Consider the following 13,438-nt stretch of genomic DNA (forward strand, 5'->3'; position numbering starts at 1 on the left):
AGAGCTTTTCTAGAGGTGATTAGTAGCCGTGCACTAATATTTGAAAAGGTTTTGTAAGGTTATTTTATACATAGCTTGGGTCAAGCATATCTTCAAAAGGGCTGTGGTTCGAGTACACTGCTGGCTTATCAAGTTTCAGTTTCGGCTGACTGACTGTCTTCAGTTTCGAAAGAAATATAGGCTTGTCGGCCTGTGTTAGTGTTGACAATGATGATCTCTTAGTTGGTCCAATTTTACTTAGAAAGAGTCGACAGATGGAGCCCCGATCACGTGTTGAAGTGATGAATTCCACTCGCTCATCATTTGATGTGGAAGTCGATAGTCAGCTGACAAGTTATTTGTTCTGGGCTTTTAAAATTTTTAGAGTGTCCTCGAAAATTCTCTGTTTTTGAAAGACAAGAAAAATGAGTGTATATCATGTGCAAATTTACCACTAAGCAATTTGAAAATTGTAATCAAGTCGCCTCTAGTTCTCCGATATGGCAACGGGAGTAGATTTAGTTTAGCCAGTGGAGCATCATATGGAAGCTTTGCTATTCCGACAATCAGTTTATTTGTTGTTCTTTGGAACTTTTCCAAAAGCACACTGTCCTTTTTTAAGCAGGGGCTAGCTGCTTGTACTCAAGTTTGAGACGTACGGGCACTGTGTACAAATTCAAGACTGTTTTAGTATCATCGTGACTAAGGGCCCAGCAGTACCAAGACCGGTGATGACAGGAGGCAAGGAAGGTCATTTACATACAAGAGGAATAACACTGACTTGAAAATTTAACTCTGAGGCACTTTGCTAAGCACAGTTTCCCGAGTAGACAACTTGGAGTTTACCTGAACCCTTTGTTGGTGCACAACTAGAAAGTCTTTTATCCACAATAATAGATTGCCTTCAACCACGACATTTCTTAACTTATATAGACTTGCCCATATCATTCTTATTTAGCGGACCAAATACATAGAGTTCTTTAATGGTTACGTTGTCCAGTGTAGTAGTAGTTTGAGAATACTTGAGCTTTACCATGGTCATCCTCTACTAATGATGAAACATTACTGCCTCCCCTACTGCAGGAATATTCCCTTTTATTTTAGTCCTTTGGTTTGTATATGAATACAAGCGTTCGGGGTATTCTATAGATTTCTTAGCAATTGTTTCTTCGCACAACCTTCTAGACTTGAAAAGGGTCGAGATAAAAGTATTCCTAGCTTCTCGATATTGAGATTTTGTTTCATCAGTACCCAGTAGGCTAATTCTTTTCCACACTTTTCTCCGCTTACGGAAAAGGGTGCAAACCTTCCCACTAAACCATGGTGGATAGTTTTTCAGACCCCTTGGTATAGTCTAAGGGATATGAGATGCAGTAACTTTTAGGTATAAATTTCGAAACACACCCCAAGCTGTTTTGATTGGGGACTGGCTCTATTTTCCAATCTACTGAAGATGCTGAGTGTATATTGGCTTCCCAAACGTTAGGTCTGGGTTGATATGGCGCGTGCTCGGTTCTGACGGCTATATGGAAGTCATAGGCTAGAACTGCATGATCACCTTTACCTAGAGGTGGCATATAATCGGGGTTCATGACGTCATGTTCATAGGGGGTCAATATAAGAACTAGTAAGGATGATTCATAGCCCGGGTCGTACCTAGTCACTTCTTTCACATGTTGCCCTAAGGCACTTGTGTCAACTGCACCAACTAGTTTCTGCTCTATCGAAGCCTCACAACTCGAAAACTTATGATTTTAGGTCCTCCCCGCCAGCGTCTAACCTACGCTTCAGTTCATTTTTGGCTTCTCATTTTCCTACACGGTCTGGCAGCTGCAAACTCTTACGGACAAAAGTTTTTGAACCCTTTAGTTTATGTCCATTTTGTAATATTAAGTCCCGTTCATTGGGAGATTTGAGTGCTACGTTCAGAAGCTTGGTTTGATTTTGTTTCAAGTTCGTTTGGCTATCTAGTTTATACACCTTTACCAAAATGACTCCGAAGATATCCTTAGGTTTAAGTTGATTCAGTAGCTGTTTTATCAGCCCACTCTCATGCTCAAAACGAGTTTTAGGTTCTCAGCTTTCACTCTCTTTGATTCTATGAAAGGTAACTGACCTGTCGCTGCGATCAGTCTTTGATTTCCCGGCTACTTTTGGGAGGTTGGATTTTCTTTAATAGCGTTATGTCGTTTCTTGTTCTTGACCTGTGCCTACTCATCAACTTCCATTGGAGTAGCAACGATTGAAATGGTCTCGGCTAACAAGCTGTTTGCGTCTGAGCAGCGCTGCTGACAAAACCGAATGTAACAATATTTACTAAACCGTTTGAAAGCCAAAGGCGTTAGATTCGTGCCAACTTCGTGGTACCAGTCTTTGCAATCATCATAGTGCATACTGCTTTCGACGGGGTATCGATAGCCCGGGTGTTGGCAATTGCTTTTGTTGCACTGTTCAGCCATCAAACAGGTTTTCAAAAAGAAACTAGACACAATAATAATCAGATAGAAAAGTAATTTATGACCAAAAAGGTAAAGAACCAAATTTTTAGGACCAAAAGTGCTAACAAATACACTAGAAACAATGTACTCAAAAGTACCGAGGATAAAATACTTTGGAAACAAAAACGATATTCTTAGCGCATACTCTAACTGAAATGAATTCAATTAAAGTTTGAAAAGTAGTCTTGATACGTGATAAACGATCAAACCAACAAAATTTACCCAGAGAGGAAAAATACCACTGTCCTTCTTAAATATCTCGGGTTTTTCGAAAGTCGAAGTGCCTTGGAGTCGTCTGGAAGTCTTTTGACTCATGAACAAAAAGGCTTATTGTGTTTTTTCCCGTAATCCATCTGGTAGCTTATTTGAAGTGACAGAAAACTTATGTAAAAAGAATTTCTGTTGTACGCTGGATCTACGATGAATTACTTTGGCTAACCTATTGTGATTTCTTGGTTTGGAATTGGGCATATTGGTAAAGCCTAATATTAGGTTTAAAGAGTGTAATTACTGGTGTATGAGCTTGAATTGAAATGTAGGATTAGACCTGACTCTCCAGCCCTAATGTACCACATCGTGAAAAGTAACTCTCTCCACGATACATTAATAAGGTCCTTCTTGTATAGTATCTCTGCATTCATCTGATTCTGAAAATGTTGCTTCTACAAAGGCTACCGAGTATTCAGGTACTAGGCGGATAAAAAACTTATATATAGTATGCACCTAATCTTACACGTAAAAATTACGAGACATACAACCCATAGGTTTACTTGAGTACAATGTGATTGACATGGTTCTAAGACAGTATTGCACTAGTATATTAACATGCCATCCACTGCATCCAACACTAATCCAGCTGTACTTTTTTTATACTAAAAAAAGTTGTCACCTACAACATACTGTCGGATTTTTCAATTTCTGCTCTATAAAATTAGTCGTGTTATGTACTTCATCTCTGTGGTATAGGTAGAGTACCTTCAAGTTATCAGCATACAAGAGGGCCCTTCCGAATTAATGACCGCCACTAATGTTGGTGTGTATCACAGAGAAAAAAGACCAGAGTACATCCACTTGAAACCGTCTTAGATGCTGACGTCTTTGAGTCTACATTGCCAATGTGTTAATGATCAAAGAATGATTTAAAGCGCATGAGAAAAGTGTCGCGGATACTAAAGTGCTGGCACTTTATCGGACTCCATTAGCAACACCGGTAATGAATTCTCCAAAACGATAATCATAGCAATTTCTATTCATCAGAAATACTCCATTTAATAAGGCTTCTCAAAGCTTCGTCAACATTTTCTCCTCAAAACTCTACATCACCATCATTCTGTAAACAAATATTACACTTGATCATCTAAGCATATATGTATATCGTATCATAGAATTATCTTACATAGAAATACTGTCAATTTACATATATCATGTACTCTAAATAACAATATCAAGTAGCCTCGATTCCTCATCCCAACTGTCGGTAAACCATAGATGTAGTAGCACGATAGAAAGTGATTGGTAAATTTTCCGTATGAATACATTACAGACTAATCAGAAATTATGAGGGGTAGTTCATGGATATCACAAGAAATAATACCAACATCAATTATACTACTTATTCTTCTCAGTAAGTAGCTTGAAAAACTAAACTGTACTTTTTATATTTCAGGCCCTACAACTCAGTCAATTTCTAAAATCTTGGTTGAATGATCTCCCATAAAATACAAATACCATGAAACGATAACTTGAATCAACATGTTCCTTACAGAATGTTTTGGTATATATAAATAACATTTCTCAATCATTTTGATTATTCAGTAATAAACCTATTTCATTATTATGCAAAATGTTTTCTTCTAAAATAATGAAAAGAGAAAGAGCAAACGATTTCCCACTGTGAAACATGGTTTCAATCACGTTTGGTTGTTCATTGAAATGAATCAGTTTCATTAGGAAGATGGAAAAGTACTTTTTCTCAAGCTTGTATATATAGAACTATAGTATTAGGTGATGAAATTCAAATTTGTCGTCTATTAAGCATAATACAATGGTACCTAGTTACAACAATGACAACAACAACAAATATTACTACTACTACTAGCACTACTACTACCAATAACACTAATACTACTACTACTATTAATAATAATAATAATAATAACAATAATAATAATATACTCGATTACAATAAACGATCGTCGGAACAAGATAGGCAACATTACTGTTTCACAAGCATTCAACTCGTGAATACTAAACACACAATAAGCAGATTACCATGGTGTTTGGTAGTAGCAAATAGAAAACCCTGCACATAGGTTTCTTGCAAATTAGCACTCTTCAATAAGGTGTGCCTGTAAGCGTGAGCGAATTGATGCTCATCGACAGAATCAATCACGTATCACCCAGTTTCGTAGTCAAAGACGTTGAAAATCACATGTCCGAGCACAACTGACCATCAGTGTCAGAAAATCTGAAATTCACACATCATAACTTTGAACGATGTACTTCCACCATAACCTAACCATTTTTCCGATTATTCATTTCGATATACAAGTGTAGGACCTGAAGAAAAATTGGCATAAAGGATAGTCTTCGTTCATATATTAATCCCTTATTATGAAGGCGTTCTTTAAACAGTTATAAATCGATTGAGATCTCTTGGAAATCGATAAAAGCTGTCTCCCGTATTCATCGGTGATTGTTGATGATGATTATGATTGCTCGTTGTTGAATAACACCACTGTTCATTGTCGAACATACTTCACTGATGAGTTCTATGGTGATTGTTTCTCATTTCTCTAAGGGAAAGAGGGAGAAGTCGAGTAAAACAGTGATTCACGATTAGTGATAAACATGGTATTAATGCACGTAAGTACACGTGGTTGGCACATTTAATAAACCAGTTAAAATAAACTTAAAATGAGACAAGTCATGGATACAAATGTGTACTTGGAAAAGAGATAACCAACAAGTTTGAACTGGCTTCCAGTCAGTCTGTGATGAACATTCAGTTGGGATGAGTACTAGTTTGCAGTATTCACACGAATGGATCACATTCTACAACTTGTGATATTGATGAGATAAGTAATATTTCTGCTGAAATGTAGTATTCAACAAAAACATGACTCCATTTGACAATGTTATTGACTAATAATAGAATCATACTAAAACATCAACGAATTCACAACTAGGTTTGCAAGAAGCTGATAAGTGTCAACTATCAAACATTCTTTGATTGTTCATCTACTTCAACTCTATCTTCATGTATACACTTTTAGTTATAGATGTCGGCATCTTCTCATCACTGTTGATTTCATCAGTGAAAGGCAAACATCATGAGTTGATGAACTAAGTTCTGAGGTTCTAATTTTCATACCTATTTTCATCTTCCAGACTAGATCTACTTCAATTAGAGAACAAAACTCTTTTAATTCATTCACACTTCAGATAATGAAATTTCTTCAATTCCACTGCCTTGGTAACGAGGAAAATGAAGTCAGTCTGAAATTGTCGAGATATTCGATTACGTAAGATGACTGACTAACACTGAATACAGTTGAGTCACATGAATGAATTACAAACACGATGAGGTAAAGTAACAGTGTGTAAAGATTTCTCATCCTTCCACTTGATGTGAAGGAATATTATCTTGACTTCTCACCAATGATTACATTCAATTCACTTGAACAACAGATAACGGTAATACACACTCGCACACACACACACAACAACAACAACATTGAAAACAGAAGATAAAATCAATTAACAGAGAATTCGGACGATTGTCATTCGAAAGTATACACTGTACTATCATATACACAAATATGAATGATTTACATTAGATCAATGACAGTAACATATGATATGTTAACAAAGAGTTTACAATATGCTCTCAGTGTTTACTACAATACACATTGCAAATTGTAAACTATTCATTAGCTAGGATTCCTTTCGAAATTTCGAAATGGTAGCCCAATATTAAGGAAGATGATTGATCAACTTCATCTTATTTTAGGCTCTAAATATACACGATCATTCAACTAAACATTCAATAAACTGACAGTGACATAATTTTGAACTATCTCCATTCAAATGTGGATTGACACATGATTGTTTCACGGTCCATTGAGTATCGACAAACAATGATATCCATGATTTGTTCTACTCAATTTCAGTACTGAGTAATCATACTATCAAGTAGATGATGGCCAATGACACGTCCATTGACCTATCATTGTATGTTCTGGTATCTAGAGGCCCTACATGTGTCTTGGGATATTAGGATATCAACAACAAAGAGAAGAAGTTGTCGTCCAACAACAATTAGATACCACTGGGTAGGTTCATCCTGTGGTGACCATATCTAAAGATTGTATTAGAAAAAAAGATCACCACGATAATGACCGTTAAGATAGATCTCATATGGAGTAGGGTGAGTTGTAAGCATCTGAGCATAGAAGCCAATCACAACGAGTTCATACAATTGATCCTAGTACAGAAAAATTATTGACTGCCAACGATGCTTAAAGGAAACGTGTATCTATCTCACAACACTGCTGGTTCTACAACGTTGAACAATTCCTATGCATCGAGGAGTGGACTAATCGTTTTACACTTCGGACAATCACTTGAATCAATCTTTTAACTGCTCCACAATTATTGTCTTTCTTTATTCTGCATTGATCTTTAAAAACCAATTTTCCCCATTTGAGGTATCCACGCTGTGTTACTTTTTACATAAATAAATAAATAAAACCCGCGAAATAGGTGAACTCACATTATTCTGCTATGATTGACATTTTATTTGCCTGTTTAAAGATACTCGTCGTGTAGTTCTGTTTGACCACACAACATTCAAAGCACACAGTCTTGTCTATACACAATAACTCACATCAAAGACAACATGAAACAAACCACTCACACCTATCTTCATGCTCTTTGGACGTCAGCCAGATGTAGCCGACTGTCCAGTGGTCAAATATTATGTCCCCGGAATGTCTTGATCGCCATTCCGCCCGGCAGGTAAACCGGTCACCAGTTGGTGGGAACCCTTTTTATGCCAACCAGTGTAACAAGAATGAGGGTCATATATTTTTCATATGTTATACTAAATCCACAATTTTATTCTTATGAAATTCCTGTAAATTCACGTCAGAATAAGTTAAAAAGATACTAAGCACATCTTTATTCTGACCAAAAGCTTGCAAGAAAAACTACTTTTCTTTCAATTCAAAGTCGAATTATTGACTTATATTATTAATAATTGTAAATATACTACTTATATAAGTAATAACCTTATCAGTAGTGTAATGAGTGATTTATATGGTCTGGAAACTGGTCAACATTTTTTAATATTTTACGCCTTTTCATTCATTCACATTACTTTCTCGAAATGGTTGTCTACCTTCATCTTGTTAATGGCCTTAAAATAGTTTTATTCTTCAGCCTCTCTCTCTCTCTTGTCCACTAATCAGGTGGTGGGATAGTCTTCGCTTCCCAACCAAACCCAGTTAGTCTCACTTCGTACTGGGGCTTGACTGAAGAATAAAACTATTTTAAGGCCATTAACAAGGTGAAGGTAGACAACCATTTCGAGAAAGTAATCTGATTGCATGAAAATGCGTAAAATATTAAAAAATGTTGACCAGTTTCCAGACCATATAAATCACTCATTACACTACTGATAGGGTTATTACTTATATAAGTAGTATATTTACAATTATTAATAATATAAGTCAAAAATTCGACTTTGAATTCAAAGAAAAGTAGTTTTTCTTGCAATCTTTTGGTCAGAATAAATATGTACTTAATATCTTTTTAACTTATTCTGACGTGAATTTACAGGAATTTCATAATAATAAAATTGTGGATTTAGTATAACATATGAAAAATATATGACCCTCATTCTTGTTACACTGGTTGGCATAAAAGGGTTCCCACCAACTGGTGACCGGTTTACCTGCCGGGCGGAATGGCGATCAAGACATTCCGGGGACATAATATTTGACCACTGGACAGTCGGCTACATCTGGCTGACGTCCAAAGAGCATGAAGATAGGTGTGAGTGGTTTGTTTCATGTTGTCTTTGATGTGAGTTATTGTGTATAGACAAGACTGTGTGCTTTGAATGTTGTGTGGTCAAACAGAACTACACGACGAGTATCTTTAAACAGACAAATAAAATGTCAATCATAGCAGAATAATGTGAGTTCACTTATTTCGCGGGTTTTATTTATTTATTTATGTAAAAAGTAACACAGTGTGGATACCTCAAATGGGAAAAATTGGTTTTTAAAGATCAATGCAGAATAAAGAAAGACAATAATTGTGGAGCAGTTAAAAGATTGATTCAAGTGATTGTCCGAAGTGTAAAACGATTAGTCCACTCCTCGATGCATAGGAATTGTTCAACGTTGTAGAACCAGCAGTGTTGTGAGACACGTTTCCTTTAAGCATCGTTGGCAGTCAATAATTTTTCTGTACTAGGATCAATTGTATGAACTCGTTGTGATTGGCTTCTATGCTCAGATGCTTACAACTCACCCTACTCCATATGAGATCTATCTTAACGGTCATTTTCGTGGTGATCTTTTTCTAATACAATCTTTGGATATGGTCACCACAGGATGAACCTACCCAATGGTATCTAATTGTTGTTGTTGGACGACAACTTCTTATCTTTGTTGTTGATATCCTAATATCCCAAGACACATATAGGGCCTCTAGATACCAGAACATACAATGATAGGTCAATGGACGTGTCATTGGCCATCATCTACTTGATAGTATGATTACTCAGTACTGAAATTGAGTAGAACAAATCATGGATATCATTGTTTGTCGATACTCAATGGACCGTGAAACAATCATGTGTCAATCCACATTTGAATGGAGATAGTTCAAAATTATGTCACTGTCAGTTTATTGAATGTTTAGTTGAATGATCGTGTATATTTAGAGCCTAAAATAAGATGAAGTTGATCAATCATCTTCCTTAATATTGGGCTACCATTTCGAAATTTCGAAAGAAATCCTAGCTAATGAATAGTTTACAATTTGCAATGTGTATTGTAGTAAACACTGAGAGCATATTGTAAACTCTTTGTTAACATATCATATGTTACTGTCATTGATCTAATGTAAATCATTCATATTTTTGTATATGATAGTACAGTGTATACTTTTTCGAATGACAATCGTCCGAATTCTCCGTTAATTGATTTTATCTTCTGTTTTCAATGTTGTTGTTGTTGTTGTGTGTGCGAGTGTGTATTACCGTTGTCTGTTGGTCAAGTGAATTGAATGTAATCATTGGTGAGAAGTCAAGATAATATTCCTTCACATCAAGTGGAAGGATGAGAAATCTTTACACACTGTTACTTTACCTCATCGTGTTTGTAATTCATTCATGTGACTCAACTGTATTCAGTGTTAGTCAGTCATCTTATGTAATCGAATATCTCGACAATTTCAGACTGACTTCATTTTCCTCGTTACCAAGGCAGTGGAATTGAAGAAATTTCATTATCTGAAGTGTGAATGAATTAAAAGAGTTTTGTTCTCTAATTGAAGTAGATCTAGTCTGGCAGATGAAAATAGGTATGAAAATTAGAACGTCAGAACTTAGTTCATCAACTCATGATGTTTGCCTTTCACTGATGAAATCAACAGTGATGAGAAAATGCCGACATCTATAACTAAAAGTGTATACATGAAGATAGAGTTGAAGTAAATGAACAATCAGAGAATGTTTGATAGTTTACTCTTATCAGCTTCTTGCAAACCTAGTTGTGAATTCGTTTGTCAAATGGAGTCATGTTTTTGTTGACTACTACATTTCAGCAGAAATATTACTTATCTCATCAATATCACAAGTTGTAGAATGTGATCCATTCGTGTGAATACTGTAACCTAGTACTCATCCCAACTGAATGTTCATCACAGACTGACTGGAAGCCAGTTCAAACTTGTTGGTTATCTCTTTTCCAAGTACACATTTGTATCCATGAGTTGCCTCATTTTAAGTTTATTTTAACTGGTTTATTAAATGTGCCAATCACATGTACTTACGTGCATTAATAACATGTTTATCACTAATCGTGAATCACTGTTTTACTCGACTTCTCCCTCTTTCCCTTAGAGAAATGAGAAACAATCACCATAGAACTCATCAGTGAAGTATGTTCGACAATGAACAGTGGTGTTATTCAACAACGAGCCATCATAATCATCATCAACAATCACCGATGAATACGGAAGACAGCTTTTATCGATTTCCAAGAGATCTCAATCGATTTATAACTGTTTAAAGAACGCCTTCATAATAAGGGACTAATATATGAACGAAGACTATCGTTTACGCCAATTTTTCTCCAGGTCCTACACTTGTATATGGAAATGAATAATCGGGAAAATGGTTAGGTTATGGTGGAAATACGTCGTTCAAAGTTATGATGTGTGAACTTCAGATTGTCAGACGAGGATGGTCATTATCGTTCAGACATCTGATTTTTAACCTCTCTGGCTGTGAATCTGGGTGATACGTGATTGATTCTGTCGGTGAGCATCAATACGCTCACGATTACATGCACAGCTTACTGATATGTGGTAAGTTGCAAGAAACCTATATGCAGGGTTTTCTATTTGCTACTACCAAACACCACCTTAATCTGCTTAGTCTGTTTTTAGTATTCACGAGTTGAATGCTTGACAAACAGTGATGTTGCCTATCTTGTTCCGACGATCGTTTATTGTAATCGAGTATATTATTATTATTATTTTTAGTAGTAGTAGTAATATTTGTTGTTGTTGTTGTCATTGTTGTAACTAGGTACCATTGTATTATGGTAATAGACGACAAATTTGAATTTCATCACCTAATACTATAGTTCTATATATACAAGCTTGAGAAAAAGTACTTTTCCATCTTCCTAATGAAACTGATTCATTTCAATGAACAACCAAACGTGATTGAAACCATGTTTCACAGTGGGAAATCGTTTGCTCTTTCTCTTTTCATTATTTTCGAAGAAAACATTTTGCATAATAATGAAATAGGTTTATTACTGAATAATCAAAATGATTGAGAAATGTTATTTATATATACCGAAACATTCTGTAAGGAAGATGTTGATGCAAGTTATCGATTCATGGTATTGGTATTTCATGGGAGATCATTCAACCAAGTTTTTAGAAATTGACTGAGTTGGAAGGCCTGAAATATAAAAAGTGCACTTTAGTTTTTCAAGCTACTTACTGAAGAGAATAAGTAGTATAATTGATGTTGGTTGTATTTCTTGTGATATCCATGAACTACCCCTCATAATTTCTGATTAGTCTGTAATGTAGTCATACGGAAAATTTACCAATCACTTTCTATAATGCTACTACATCTATGGTTTACCGACAGTTGGGATGAGGAATCGAGGCTACTTGATATTGTTATTTAGAGTACATGATATATGTAAATTGACAGCATTTCTATGTAAGATAAGTCTATGATACGATATACATATATGCTTAGATGATCAAGTGTAATATTTGTTGATAGAATGATGGTGATGTAGAGTTTTGAGGAGAAAATGTTGACGAAGCTTTAATAAATGGAATATTTCTGATGAATATTAATTTTTATGTCTCATCACTTGGTACTACAAACATTCCATTATCTTGTAATGTCGGTGAGTTTTACTGATATCAACGTGAGTATTGTGTTTGCATAGGCAGAATTAGAATGACTGACAGGCGATTGTCGAGAAGGGGAGATCGGCAACAGCAAGCAATTTGTATGAAAATGCAGGAACAATGTATTGTAAGACAGTTAACTGATTTTTGTAATATGAACTTTCATATTTGAGATAAATTAAGTATTTACTGTATGGTTCTCAGGTTTTACCAAGTTGTGCTGTAATGTTGTGTTCAAAGATATTCGATTTTCCCCACTTGTGTTATAGTTCACAACAAGATCATTTGAGTGATAGGTCAATCATTATGTATTGAGTTATAAGAGGTGACACAATATCATTAGTCTACGGAAGATGAATATTTAGATCGTCGGATATCAGCTCACTCGTCTAAAATTGTAGGTCTTACCAAAGGATATAAAAGTTTTGACTTCAGTTGACAGTTGTAAATTGAATCGATAATTTTATATACGCCGATGCTTAGATGAATCATTTGTCGATTATCTTCATGTTTCTGGAACTTTTCTATATAAATCTTCTGTGATTTAAATTACATTCAATGTGGGATAACCACTATCACGATTGATTGATTGATCACTGGGTGTTGATCAATGTCATATGTGTCACGTCCTTTTTAGTGTAGATCAAATTCTATCGACCAAGTTGCAATGTGGCCATTAGTTTAGGTGACTCGACATTGCGTGCACCATGTTGAGATAACATGGTAGTCGGAGGTAGCCAACTGGAATGTTTCATGCTATTTGGTGCTCGTCAGCAAGGTGTCCCTGTAATCTTGAGGAAACTGGTGCTTCCTGACGGATTCGATCCCGTATCACTCAGCTTCACAGTCAGAGACGTTACCACTGAGTTATCCGGGCCGTGACTGACGCCTTGTAGTACTGAGATGTATTCACAATGGATTGATTACTGTGTGGTTATCAATGTCATGTGTATCAGGTTCTTCTTTGTGAAAATCGAATGCTATAAACCTCTATCAACATCATCATCTTATTTTAATATTACAACTTGAATTCTGGCTATTATTGGTTGTACAACTGAATTGTTGGTATAGTTAATAAACTATTTAAGCTTTTACTATTCTTCCAGATTCCGTTTTGATTGATAAGACTTTCAGTCTCAGTGTATATGAATATCATTCTCAAGATAGTTCAGTGTTTTACATTTATGATTCTGGTTAGCATTCTTTTAGCATGTTAGTTTTCTATGGGATGGAGTCACTAACCCAATGTCCAACCTTCCTACTTTCCCCGGCCTTGGGAC

The sequence above is a fragment of the Schistosoma haematobium genome, chromosome ZW (assembly GCF_000699445.3).
Source record: "Schistosoma haematobium chromosome ZW, whole genome shotgun sequence".
NCBI lineage: Eukaryota > Metazoa > Platyhelminthes > Trematoda > Strigeidida > Schistosomatidae > Schistosoma > Schistosoma haematobium.